Source organism: Petaurus breviceps, unplaced genomic scaffold (assembly GCF_028583685.1).
Source record: "Petaurus breviceps papuanus isolate PSGF00001 unplaced genomic scaffold, PetGlider_PUasm1.0 90424, whole genome shotgun sequence".
Classification (NCBI taxonomy): Eukaryota; Metazoa; Chordata; class Mammalia; order Diprotodontia; family Petauridae; genus Petaurus; species Petaurus breviceps.
The window spans coordinates 100118-112617 of NW_027187247.1; the positions used below are offsets into that span (position 1 = coordinate 100118).

Genomic DNA, 12500 nt, shown 5'->3' on the forward strand with positions numbered 1-12500 from the left:
TTCTTGATTTTTTGTTTGTTCACCTTGTTTGTTAGATTTGTTTCCACAGGCTTGGTACCCTCCATCTGTAGATGCCTGATAGCTTAAGCTGGATGTCACCCCCTGTCTGCAACTGTGATGTGTCACCCTTGGACCTGGCATCAAGCATATTAAGAACTGACCTCTCAAATGGGACCCCTTAGGACAGGGACAGCTCTACATCCGATTTCAGCAGCAATTAGCCATAGAAGAAGAGATCTTCACCCCTTACCACAAGATTTTGGGGCCCCATTTGTTTGGGGTGGGGGGAATGATGGGGAGCTTGTGCTCAAGCCCCACCTTAAAATATGGTTTTCTGTGTTTATTGTGTGCTATTCTTGTTATGTTGTTGTGAAATTTTGTTGACACCAGTTATTCCTACTGTATTTTTGCCAAGTAAGGCACATGAAAGATCTTGGGGCCGAATGTAAGGATTATGGGATTTAAAGATCTTCCATGCCCCATTGGACGTGCTGACGTAGCAGGAAGGGGCGGAGCAAGAGAAAGCAAAAGCCAAGCTAGCGTTCCTGTGGCTGGCAGTTTTGGCGACGGCGGCGGCAGCAGCAGAGGCAGCGGCAGCGCGAAGCCCTTTTTGAGTTAGGACTGCTAAGGACTTTCTGCTAAGGACTCCTGCTGAGGACTGCCAGGAGCCGGAGCTGCTGGGAGCGCACTTCCAAGACTCTGGGTGGTTGCTGTGCGTGGGGAGAGGAGGACCTTTGCCTGAGGTAGCCTGTTCTGTTTTAAAGGCTTGAAAATGTGGGTGCTTTCTACTTTATCTACCTGTGCCAATATCATAACTACTCTGATGGCTTTCACTTTCTGGTTTTGGGACTCAGTCTTTTGGTATCTTAATAAATTTTCTAGTTTATTTCCCCATATGGCAAGCATGACGTATTTTGTAATGGATAATTATATCAGCATATTTGTAATCTCCATAGGCATTGTGAATATGGCATTGCTGATACAATGAGAAAGAAAGATGAGGAAGGGAAAGGGAAGGACAGAATGGGGAAAATTATCTGACAGAAAAGAGGCATGTGAGGAAGAGCTTTTACAGTGAAGGGGAAGTTGGTGTGGTGTGGTAGGCAATACTTGAACCTCACTCATGTCTAAATTGTCTCAAAGAGGGAAATTTTTTACATACATACATACATATACATATATATATATATATATATATACACACACACACACACACACACACACACACACACACACACTCAATTGTAATAGAAGTCTATTTTCCCCAAGAGGGAAGTAGGTGAGAAAAGGGATAAAAGAAAGGAGGGAGTGATAAAAGAGATAGTATATAAAAGAAGGCAGTAATCAGAAACAAAACAGAGGAGGAAATAATAAAAAGAGAAAGAAGGATAAATGGAAATAAATAGAATGGAAGGAAATGCACAGTTGGTTATCATAACTGTGAATATGAATGGAGTCAACTGACCTATAAAACAGAAGCAGATAGCATAATGGATTAGAAATCAAAATCCAAAAATATGTTGTTTAGAAGAAACATCTTGAAAGAGAAATGCAGAGGTAAAATTAGGTCTAAATTAGGTTAAATAGATCTGGGGCAAAATTTATTATTCATCAGCCCAAGTAAAAACAGACATGGGTGGTAATCATGATCTCAGACAAAGCAAAAGCAGAAATAGACCTAATTAAATGCCATAAGCAGAGAAACTATGCCTCATTAAAAGGTACCATAGACAATGAAGCAATATCAATACTAAATATAAATGCACCAAAAAGCATAGCATCCAAATTCATAGGAGGAAATAATAAAACTATACTATTGGAGAACCTCAACTTTCCCCTATCAAAGCTAGATAAATCTAACCATAAAATAAATAAGAAAGAGGTCAAGGACACATCAAAGACGAATTACAAGGAACAAGACAGATTGTTTATTTTTTATGTGAGGAAATGTAAAACATATCTCTAAGATTGTTATTAGTAATTGGACAGTTTGAAAGAAATATTGGGGTAGACTCGAGTATGATGTGATTCTAAAAAGTAAACACACTTAGGAAAAGGTAAAAAGAGTAATTTTCTTATACAAATGAAGTATGAGAGGAAGACCTGACACAGAGGAATTAGATGGGGGAGGAGGTGGTGGTTTTGGAACCCTACTCTCATCAAAAATGAATTAAAGAGGGAGATATACATACATACACGCACACACACATATATATATATATATATATATATATATATATATATACATGCATATATATCTAGAAGGGTGCAATAGTCTTCTAAATTCAGAAAAAAGAAATAAAAGCCTAAGGGTGTAGGGAGGGAGAACAGAATAAGGGAGAGAATGCTACTCTCATCATATATGGGTTAAAGAGAGAACAAAATATTTATTTAGAAGAGAATAAAAGTCTCTTAAATTTGTGAAGAAATAAGAGGGTGTGGAAACAGGATAAGGTGGGATATAGAAGTGTTTCTAGATTAATAGGAATGGGGCAAAGAGGGAATAACATATTTAGAAGGGTATGGGAGTTTTCTACATTCAGACAGAAACAAGAGGGTAAGGGGAAAGGGTGGGGGAGAGAGGATGAGGGAGGGGTCTTTGGAGGGAGGTAGATTAAGTAATAGGAGGTAGTGGGTAGAAGTAAAGATGAGGAGTCAGGAGAGATAGGAAATAAGAGATATACACACAAACATAAAATAAAGATCAGGAATAGAATTTATTAGGGAAAAAATAAATAAATAACAATAAATAAATTTAATCATAAGAGAAAAATAAGGAAACTACACTACATGTCAACCAATTAATCAATATTGGGTTATGCTATTTAAAATAACTAGACAGTATAAGGTTGGAATATTGCTGTGGTGTGGGAAATGATGAATTGGTGAACTTAAAAAATTATGGAAAGGCTTAGACTTATTAAGGAAGATGTTATCCACCCTCAGAGAAACAAAGGACAAACAAGTATAGTATGTTCTTACATAGATGCATAGGAATGTATATGTCTATATATGAGTATGATTATAGACATCTTAGTATGTGTATGTATATATAAATATATGTATGTGTATATATGTTTGTGTGTATATTAAATATATATGTCTCTCTCTCTCTCTCTCTCTCTCTCTCTCTCTCTCTCTCTCTCTCTTTCTCTTTCTCTCTCCATGCTCAGTTTTAGCTTTCTTGGGGGAGGGGGTGAACAAGGGGGAAAAAAGAACAAAGTAAAAAGTGCACAGCAGAGAACAAAAGAAAACTTACAAGGAAGCAAAGATGGAGAACTCTGAGCACAGTGTGTGATATTTATTATATAGGCTTTCTTGAAATGGAATTTTATTGCTGTATATTTTGGATGCTGTCTTATGTTCTGCTGTGCATATAGCAATGCTTTCTTTTCTTTTCTTATTTTGTATTTAAGTTTGCAATAGGTTTTTTCTTTTCTTATTGTATATTTAAGTTTAAAATAAATTAATAATAAAAATGAAGTCAAGATTAGGTATAATAGCTCTCTGGAGAAAATTAAATGGTAATAGAAAGAAGTGTATCTTTTTTCAGCTATACATGGCACCTTCACAAAAATTGACCATGCATTAAGACATTAAAACCTCGAAACCAAATGAAGAAAAGTAAAAATATTAAATACCTTCCTTTTGGAACACAATTCAATAAAAACTATATTCCATGAAGACCATGGAAGCATAGATTAAAATTAGTTGGAAACTAAATAATCTAATCTTAAAGAATAAGTAGGTCAAAGAACAAATCATAGAAACAATCAATAATTTAATTAAAGAGAATGACAACAATGAGACATTTCAAAATTTGTGGAATGAAGCTAAAGAAATACTTTGTGGAAAATTTATATATCTAAATAAATAAAAGAAAAATAAAAGAGAAATATCAATGAATTAGGCATTTGACTTAAAAAAAACTAGAAAAAGAACAAACTAAAAAACCCTCAAACACCAAAATAAAAATCCTGGAAATAAATGAAGGATTAATAAAGTGCAAAGTAAAAAGAAAAATCAATCAACTAAATAAAACTAGGAGTTTTTTTAATTTAAACAAGAAATTTATTTCAACAACAAGATGTTTGACTTGAAGGGAAACTATCTAGGATCAATTAATATATATATAATTGATATATATGTATATATATCAATTAATATATATATAATTGATATATATGTATATATATAAATTAATATAGTCATTTAAGCCTATGAAGAGACAGAGATTGCCCTACATGTAACAGCTATGTACAAAAAAGTTATAAAATCATCTTTAGTTCTGCAGTGATAAGATAAAAACATTGACATTATCCAACCCAACAAGGTAAATAAGGATGTGTGTGTGTGTTGTTGCTAAACAATGAGAGCAAAATACTGGAATATAAAGATAAAAGGTGAATGAGCATGCCACTAATGGAGAAAAGGGATATTTTCATGGAATTAATTTGTTTTTTCCCTTCCCCATCTCCATTTGATATTGATAAAAACATAGCATTAGCTATTTAGTTAAAACAAAATAAAACAAACAAACAAAAAAAACCAACCAGGTACTTTATGTACAATAAAAGAATGGGAGAAGGAAATCAAAGAAGAGAGAAAACTCTACTGCAGTAGTCCAGAGGTGGATGAACCAAATCTTGGCTTTTAAATTGTCAATCTATTGTTTTCCTTGTGAGCACACTTCTGGAGTAGTTGCATATTCTCTCTTTTTTTAAGTGCCTCCTGTCTGCTGCTGGAATACATCAATTTTATCTTCACCCTCCATTTCCAACTGTTCAGGTGTGTCTGTTTCATTGATTGGTTGCCCATCAAGTAGGAATCTGATCTGCCTCATTGACAAACCCTGTCCTCCACAATAGGCTTTCATTAGTTTACTAAGTGGTGTGTGCCTCTTAACCTTAAATTGCACCACAGAACCATCTTGCCCTGCCACCTTCAAATTAATGCAGTCGTTTGTTTTCAGTCTTGACTCCTTCCTTTGGTTTTTCGTCGGCAGTGGCGAGTCCGGGGGTCTCCTCAGCAGCTACTTCATGAAAGAGGTACTAGGATGGTCCACTTCAAGGGAAGGGGCGGGGTGGGAAGCAGCAGCAGCGGTAGGAGCAGGAATTGGAGGAGGAAGAAAACGATGGTGGTGATGGCGATGAAGAGAAGGAGGAGGAGAAAAGAAAGGAAGAGGAAGAACTAGGAGTTTGTTTTATGAAGAAGGATAAAATAGACAAATCATTGATCAATTTAGTTTAAAAAAAGAAAGATGAAAACCAAATTACCATTACCAAAATGAAAAAAGGTGAATGCACCTCCAATAAAGATGAAATTAAAGAAATTTCTAGGAGTTATTTTGCCCAATTATATTCCAGTAAAACTGACAATCTAAGTGAATTGGATGATTAATTACAAAAATATAAGCTGCCCAGATTAATTGAAGTGGGTTAGAAAAATAAATTGAACAAGCCATAATTGAACTCCCTAAGAAAACATCCCCAACCCCCCCTCCTCCCTTAGCTGTACACCAAGATGGCAACCTCTCTCCTAACTCTTTTGTTTAGACGGCTCTTGGGCCTCACACCTGTCAGAGGGGTCAACTGGGTGCAGGCTACTCCCTGGGCTCTATGCACCAAAGCTCCCCCTGAGGAAGAATCTTCCATTCCTGTCTCCCTCTATCAGGACGCTCCTTGGGAATATCTGGAAACTGAAGAATACCTGGCTTGATATGGCTCCTGCCCAGTCTGGGCTGACTGTCGACGAAACCACAAAGGTGGTATCCCACCACACCGAACCCGTAAGACATGCATTCGAGGGAACAAAGTTGCTGGGAACCCTTGCCCCATCTGCTGTGATCAGAAACTCCATGTGGACTTTAGAAATGTGAAGCTCTTGGAACAGTTTGTGTGTGCTCACACAGGTGTCATCTTCTATGCCCCATACACAGGCGTCTGTATGAAGCAGCATAAGAAGCTGACAGAGGCTATCCTGAAAGCCACAGACCATGGTTTTCTCAGTTACCACATCCCACTGGTACAGCCACGAGATACTGATTTCAGCAACTCCCATGGAGCTGTGGGCTGTACCCCAGTGGCTCCTGCCCTAGCTGCAGGTGCCTCCTGGTATCCATGGCACAATTGGCAGCAGCCACCTGAGGGAGAGTTGGCCCATCTTCGAAGGCTATATTGAGGCCACCTTAAGGAAGAGAGTGGACCCCCACCAGAAACGATGCCCATACTTGCATCTCAAACTAATGTTCTCCCTGAGGAAGAGGAATCTACAAGTGTCCCCTAGAAAGGAAGTGGTAGATATACTCTGCGGTGCTCCAAAGTTTAAGGATGGATGTTGGAAAGTTCTGATGCCTAAATTAAACTGATTTTTATCCCTACCCTTTTTAGAAATGGGTAGTAAAATGGCAAGCTCTGACCTAGAGGAAAAGAGAAAACAAGGAGAAGGTAAAATGAAGCACTGTCTGAATAAATGTTTTTGGTCGACTTCACTTCATGCTGCTTCCCCCACCCCATATTTTTAAGTGTCAGGGGTACAGGGTGCCTAACTTGTCAAGTCAATCCTTTGTAATAAAAATTCTTTTATTAAAAAAAAAGAAAACATCTCCAAGACCAGATGGATTTACAAGTGAGTGAATTCTACCAAACATTTAAGGACTAATTAATGCCTATACTAGACAAACTATTTGAAAAAAAAAATAGTTAGAAAAGGAATCCAACAACATTTTTTTGTGTGGCATAAATGTTTTTCATACTTGGATCAAGGAGAGCAAAAAGAGAAAAAGAAGACTATAGACCAATTTTCTTATTGAATATTGATGCAAAAATTTAAATAAAATACAAACAAGAAAATCACAGCATTATATCACAAAGATCATATACTATGACCAGGCGGAATTATACTAGGAATGCAGGGCTGGTTGGAGATTAGAAATCTTTCAGCATAATTGATCATCAACAACAAAACTAATAAATCAATAATGAAGAAAAAAATCAAGAAAAATCAATGAGAAAATACAACAATCAATAACATCTCATACTGTATGCCAAGATAAGATCAAAATATATAAATGTTTTAGACATAAAGAATGTGATATCATAAGTAAATTAGAAGAGCATGAAAAAATGTACCTCTCAGAACTATGTATAAGGGAAGAATTTATGACCAAACAAGAGATAGATAGGGAGAATCATGGGAAGTAAAATGGATAATTCAGATAACATGAAATTCAAAAGCTTTTGCACAAACAAAACTAATGCAGTCAAAATGTGAAGGAAAGCAGGCAAATAGGAGATGTTTTAAACAGCAAGTTTCTCTGATAAAGGCCTCTCAACTATATATACTGATTCATATTTATAAAAAATAAGAGCCATTCTGTAGTTGATAAATGGTGAAATGATATGAATAGTTTTCAGAAGATGAGATCAAAGTTATCAATAGTCACATGGAAAAATACTCTAAATCATTATTGATTAAAAAAACACTTTAAGGAACTCTGAGGTACTACCTCACACCTATCAGATTGGCTAACATGATAGAAAAGAAAAAGACAAATGCTGGAGTGGATATGGAAAAAATTGAGACACAAATCTATTGTTGGTGGAGTTGTAAACTGGTTCAACTCTTCTAGAGAACAATTTGGAAGTACACCTTTAGGGATATGAAACTTTGCATACACTTTGACCCTGGAATGCCTGTAGAAATATAGTTCTGTATTGCAAAAAGATCAAAGAAAAGGGGAAAAGGATCTATTTGTACAAAAAAAATGTAGCAGCTCTTTTTGTGATGGCAAAAAACTAGAAATTTGGAGGATGCCCATCCTTTGCGGAATGCCTGAACAAGTTGTGGTATATATACTATAGTATAAGAAATGATGAGGTGGGTGGTTTCAGAAAAAACTTGGGAAGACTTACATGAACTCATGTGAGTTGAATTTGGCAGAGAACTGATGAACCCTGGATACTGATTGAAACATACTGTTATTAAACTTTCTTTATTAGAAAAATTTTTTATCTGTGTCTTCTTTTACCACATGTTATATGAAAATAAGTTTAACATCACTTCATGTCTATCCCCTTTATCAAATTTCTTGCCTTCTCAGTGAGGGAGGGAGTGATGGAAGAGATTGGGAGAATCTGGAAATCAAAATTTAAAAAGATGAATGCAAAATTTTTTACATGTAATTGGACATATTTTATGAAATAAAAATACAGTATATTAAAAAAGGGGGGAAAGAATCAATAAACAAGTAGAAGAGGAAAATATCTGTAGTGAATTTGTTCAGTAATTAATTCATTCACTCACCAAATACTTGGCATATTAAGTGAGGCACTACGTTATATGCTGAGTAGAATCAAAGACTAAAATGGAGACTCTGCCCTCAAAGTTTTTATAGGCCAGTTGGTGAAGTAGATAGATTGTTTGACTTATATTCAGGAAGACCTGAGTTCAAAAGTAGCCTCAGAAACTTACCAACTGTGTGACTCTGGGCAAGTCACTTAACCTTAACCTCTGACTGCCTTAGTTTCCTCATATGTAAAATAAGGAAAATAATAACATTTACCTCCCAGGGGTTTGTAAGGAAAAAAATTAAATATTTGAAATGTTTACAAACTTTAAAGTACTACATAATTGCTAGTTATTATTATTAGTAATAGCAATAGTAGTAGTAGTAATAGTAATAGTAATAGCACTAGTGGTTGTAGTAATAGTAGTAGTAGTAGTAGTACTTGTCATAGTGATGGCGGTGTGGCAGTGGCCGTGTTAGTGGAAGCAGTAATAGAGATAAAAGAAAGACAAAAATTATCAAGGACCTGTGATTTTGTCAACATGAGAAACAAAAACATTTTTTAAGAGACAGGATTTGAATCCAGGTCTTCTTACCTTTACTAAGCCATGTCCTCTCCCAAGATCATAAATTTATAGCTAGCAAAGACCTCAAGGGCTATCTAGTTTATTCCTGATTTTATAGACAAGGTTACTGAGGTTAAGCCTAAGGTTAAAAGAAAGCAACAGAACTAGGTTTTGAACAGAAATACTCTGTGTTCACTCTACTACTGCTGCACACTCAACTGGTTTTCTATTTACTTTTTACTTTGATAACTGTATTGAATTTGTTCAATCGTTGATCAGATATTGCAAAGATGTAGCATAAAACCTTTGCCCTCTAGGAGACAAGATAGGAATGATGATATGTCAAGAACCTATGATTTTTGTCAATGTAGCAAAAACAAAAGCAGTTTATGAGGCAGGATTGACTTTTTGACAGACTTTAGAAGGCACAACTTTGAATTCACAACTTTTAAATGACATGGAGGTAGAAAAGCATGGAATATGATTGAGGGACAGTCATTTATTTAACACAAATATGGTGCACCCTTTAAGAACTAACCCACCTGTCTTTATACTAAGGATAAAAGGGACTCTGCTTTATTTTTATAGCCTATTTCTATGAAGGGCTCTTCTCAAATGAACCCAGCCCACCAAGTGACACAGGTGCCCACAAGAGTCTGAATGCTTATAGCCCTTTGGCACTTGGCTTTGTGGTCCAGGATGCTGCCATGGCAACCAACACCACTAAAACTCTATTCACCACAGTTCACTGTGAGAGAGCTCCATAAAGAATGATGAGTGAGCTTCGCATCATGAAGGGGAAAACATATCCACCAATGTCTGTTTTCAGGATTCCCAAATCATCAGAAAAGCAAAACCATCACTAGGGACCATTAGCCAAATCCCATTTGCAATGTTTTTGTCCTCCAGGTGCCAGGATGAGGCAGTTTTAGGAGACAATCATCTCTGGAAGATGCTGGGTGATATTCCAGATTTCCAAATCTACAAACTTTCCTTGCCTGTTGATGGGATTTCTTTACTCTTTACCCTACTCTTGCACCAAAGAGCCACAAAGGCAGTCAGTCAATCAAGAAGCACTTATTGAGTCCCTACTATGTGCCAGGCTAAACCCTGATGTGCCTTCCAGAAAAGAACAAATGCTTTCTTTATTAATAGAAAATGAACTACCCATCTCTTCCTGCCCCTTACTCCTTTTCTTTCCAAATCCTATGCAAGCAGTAGGTCAGGCTCAGTGGCACTTCTGGGACTTTATTCAGCCCCAACATTCTCCCACTGTGTCATCACTATAGGAACCACTCATGCCCTATTAAAGAGAGATAATGGACTGTTTAGGGAATTTATGCAATGGACTGAGTTTTTAAGAGACTATAATGAAATTAATTAGGGGAAAATAGCATTGCATATTTCATTTCATGAATTAGTTTAAGTGAACTGCAAAGTGTTACCCAGAATGAAGCAAAATTTCTCTTTCTAAGGATTAGGTAACCATCTGCAAATTGAACACCAAATTACATACATTTTCTCTTTCTCTCTCTACATATATAGACTTTCTCCACAAAGAATTCAATTATTTTGTAAGGTGATGATTTGAACATTGAATATTTGGAAAGATCCCCATCCAGAACTCTCTGCAGATGTGGGTAGAACTGGTGGCCTTTTGCTTATTAGAGTCATTCTAGCCTGTGAAGGTTTGCACAGAAAATATGCAAGAGTACCCCTATTCATGGAAGAAAGGCACCACAGAATAATGGACCAAGAACTATATTGGGAAGTTATGAAAAATTAATGGTAGTCCCAAATAGCAGTGGTTGAGTTACTTTGTGTCTCTAAAATGGGAGTGAAGGATGGGGTTGGGGCAGATCACTTAGTTGTCTTTTCTAGGTATAATATTTTATGATTTTGAGACATATCTTTGGAAAGGAAAGAAGTAGTCAAAAGATTGACAAAGAGGCTTTGGGGTTTATTAGTAGTTCTCATGATTTTTATGGCCTGGGCTTTCTTTAAATATTAAGTTTCTCTAAACATTTATTCAGGATTCTTTTAGAACCCATTACCTCCTCACCCATGCCTCATAGAATCCCTAATTTACTTTAGGGCTTAGCTTAGATGCCATATCCTACAAAAGATCTTTCTGAACTTTCCTGTTGTTTGGGCTGACCAGCGCTTTGTTATTGTTGTTTTGTTTTGTTTTTTTCTAACATTCATTTTTTGAGTTCCAGATTATCTCTCTCCCTTTCAGTCCCTCCTCCACCCATTGAAAAGTCAAGCAATAGTGATACCCATCACACATGTAAATGGAGCAGTTCTTGAAATTTCTCAGTATTTCCTTGTATTTACGCCATGATACTAGCTGTGTGACATTGAGCAGATCATAACTCCTAATAGCTTCAGTTTTCTTATCTGCAAAATGGGCTAGATGGTCTCTGAAGCGCCTCCCAGTTTAGAGCCATATCCATTATAGAGTCAGAATCTATTACAGTGCCCTAACATCTTAGGAGCTTAATAATATTTATTGAATGGAATTGAATGTCAAATTTTACTGGCAACATGCAGGGGCCAAATTAATATATGCTCATTTAAATCCAAAGGATGGATCAGACAGTATGGCCTCCTGGGTTTTCTATTTCCCTATTCTTTTACATATATATATATATATGTGTGTAATTAAAAAAAATTCTTGTGAAAACCTCTTATCTCTATTTCTAAAGCTTCTTTGAGAACTAACAGATGGGCACTAATCAATAACAAGAAGAGATGCCAGGGGTTCTAGGGCTTTAACAAGAATATTAACAAGAATTTATTAAGCTCTTTCTGTATGTATGATACAAGGAGGAAAGAAACTAGTATAGGCTGTCCCACAATACAATAATGATAGCTGAAATTTATATGATGCTTACAAAGCACTTTATCTCCATTATCTATTTGAATCTCACAACCCTATGGGCAAGGCACTAAAATTATTATCATTTTTACAGTTGAAGAAACTGAGTCTCAGAGGTCACATAGCTAGAAACTGTCTGAGGTGGGATTTGAACTCAGGTTTTCCTGACTTAAATAACTACATTCTGTGCAGTACAACACTCTCTCTTTCTACAGCAGTGAGCTACCTGTCACTAGAAGTGTTTAACTATTAATCATCTGTCAGAAATGTTGTAGAGAAGATCCCTGCAATAGGTGGCAGGTTCCTCTCAAAGGTCCCTTTACTCTCAGAGTCTATGAATCTAATTTTCACTTGGACAGTGGATGAATGACACATGGCCCAGGAGGCACCAAGACAAAAGTTCACAGCAATCTCACTGTAGGACAGCAGAGAGCAGTGTCACACACCTTTCAGCTACCTGTATGATCTGACTGTTCCTTTGGCTTATTTGAGCTGGGAGATCTAGAGGAGCTACCCACTGATATTGCTGTCCTTTGAAAATCTGATATGTTGATTACCAGTCTTAATTAGGAAGTACTCTGAATGAATTCCCAATGGGAGTCAGATCAGTGGCTGACCAAGGTGAATGTTATTCTGATGGGGGACAGCTAGGTGATGCAGTAGATAGAGTGCTAGACCTGGAGTCAGGAAGATTACTCTTCCTAAGTTCAAATCCAGTCTCAGATACTTACGAGCTGTGTGACCCTGGGCAAGTCACTTCATCCCA

At 36.6% G+C, this 12500-nt stretch overlaps 1 pseudogene; it reads left to right on the plus strand.

Moving 5' to 3' along the window:
• The first annotated feature begins 5505 nt into the window (after positions 1–5505).
• On the plus strand, positions 5506–6557 carry LOC138177504 (small ribosomal subunit protein mS40 pseudogene; annotated as a pseudogene).
• Positions 6558–12500: the final 5943 nt, after the last annotated feature.